The 1,884-nt window shown below is 34.3% G+C and overlaps 1 non-coding gene across 1 annotated transcript; it reads left to right on the forward strand.

The window, feature by feature from the left end:
* The first annotated feature begins 1,056 nt into the window (after positions 1-1,056).
* Positions 1,057-1,163, forward strand: LOC150000975 (U6 spliceosomal RNA). Its single transcript, XR_016513885.1, has one exon. It is a non-coding gene; the product is annotated as a U6 spliceosomal RNA (small nuclear RNA).
* Positions 1,164-1,884: the final 721 nt, after the last annotated feature.

The raw sequence follows: 1,884 nt of genomic DNA on the forward strand, positions 1-1,884 counted from the left end.
TTTAATTTATTTATGTGTTGAGATTTCCACAATTCAGCTCCCGTTTTCCTTTGTTATTCTCAAAATTAAGAAATATATTTTGCATTATACTGGTGTCTTTTTTTCTTTCTCCTTCTGTTCTCTTTCCTCCTCATCATAGAATACTGATATTAAAATTACTGAATCTTCATCATCATCATTGTCAGCAAAACTAACTTTGGGATCTCTGCCAGCCACTTAGCATCATAAGGAAATGTTTCAGATCCATAAATCTCAAGTATATAGGCCCATCGCGTACATATGATAAGATGCCAGCTAAAATGTTATTAATTGAGTCCACACTTGGAGAGATTTTACATTTCTATAAACATCTGCTCATTTCAAAACATTTTTAATTGATTGAGTATTTATCATTATGTGCTGGTGTTCCACATAACAGGCAAAGTCATTGAAGTATACCACGTTGATGATTAAGAATTCCAAATACAATCAGAAATTATTATACAGCAACTGAAATGATTGAGGTAATTATTACTCAAGGGAAGTGAAAGTATTTCTTTAAAAGATACCTATAGTTGATGGATTCCTTCTGATAGAATGTCTCCTTGATTGTTAAACAAAAAAGTCTAACGTTGTTTAAGGATTATATTAGAAAATTAATATTTTTTTCTTGACACATTTTTTTTCTTCTCCTTCCACATGCCAGGCCCTGATCTAGGTGCTGAGAATAAATAGGACATAGTATAAAGTAAAGACCCACTTTCAAAGAGCTTACATTAAGCTAGAGGGAAACAGATCATAAATACCTAAAATAAATATCAAGCAAAGTATTAAGGGGACAAAGTGATGGGGGTTTAGAAGGATGTTGTTTTTGATAAGGCGGTCAAAAGTGCCTTCTCGGTGTAGAGACATTTGAGGGGAGACCTGGATAAAAAGAAGGAAGAAGTCATGTACATATTTGGAGGAGGTACTTTCTAGGAAGAAGAAGAAATGATCAGTTTGCAAAAACAGTCTGTTGTGCTTAAGGAATAGTATGAAAAGAGGTCATTGTACAGAGCTTGTGAAAATGGAGAGGCAGGGCTCACTTTGGCAGCACATATACTAAAATTGGAATGATACAGAAAAGATTAGCATGGCCCCTGCGCAAGGATGACGTTCAAATTCATGAAGTGTTCCATATTTTTGGGAGGGATTGTTATTTTTTATTGTTAAATTAATTAATTAATTAATTTTTAATAAAAGAAGAAGAATATATGAAAGGGTGAAGCGAGAGAGCTTATATGTATGACCCATGGGCATGGACTTGGGGGGGGGATTACTGGGGGAGGGGTGGTGCTGGGCAGAGGGGACCAAAGGGGAAAAAATTGGAACTATTGTAACAATATAATCAATAAAATATACTTAAAAAATTAGATAAATAAATAAAAAGTTTTTTAAAAAAGCATAGAATTTTTGGCAAAAAGAAAATGGAGAGGCAGGAAGCTACGTGGATGGGAGGGCAGTCTTTGTGGGCCATGATGGAGCCTTGGTTTAAATGTGAGTGTTAGCACAGTTGTTAAGTGGATTTAACACCATCCAGAGTTGATAATTACAATCATGTTCATGCCTAAAAAGGAGTCATCTACCTTTAGATATTTCTCATGTTAATGCAAAGAGCAATTTAAAAAATATATCTTTCCTTTCTTTATCCAGAAGTAATCATAGAGGGTAGATCACCATCTACCAAGGAGAGTAGAAATGTATGAAATAATTCATAGTTGATGTGTGGGACATACACTGTACCCTTCTCTAACAAGATTATTAATCTTTATGGAATTTTGCAAGTAGAAAGTAAGGCGATGTGATACATTGTCATAAAGTATAGTAGGTTCAGACTCAGGAAATTTGAATTCCAGTTCAGATCGT

Source organism: Furipterus horrens, unplaced genomic scaffold (genome assembly GCF_987537825.1).
Source record: "Furipterus horrens unplaced genomic scaffold, mFurHor1.1.pri manual_scaffold_10, whole genome shotgun sequence".
NCBI classification, from domain to species: Eukaryota; Metazoa; Chordata; class Mammalia; order Chiroptera; family Furipteridae; genus Furipterus; species Furipterus horrens.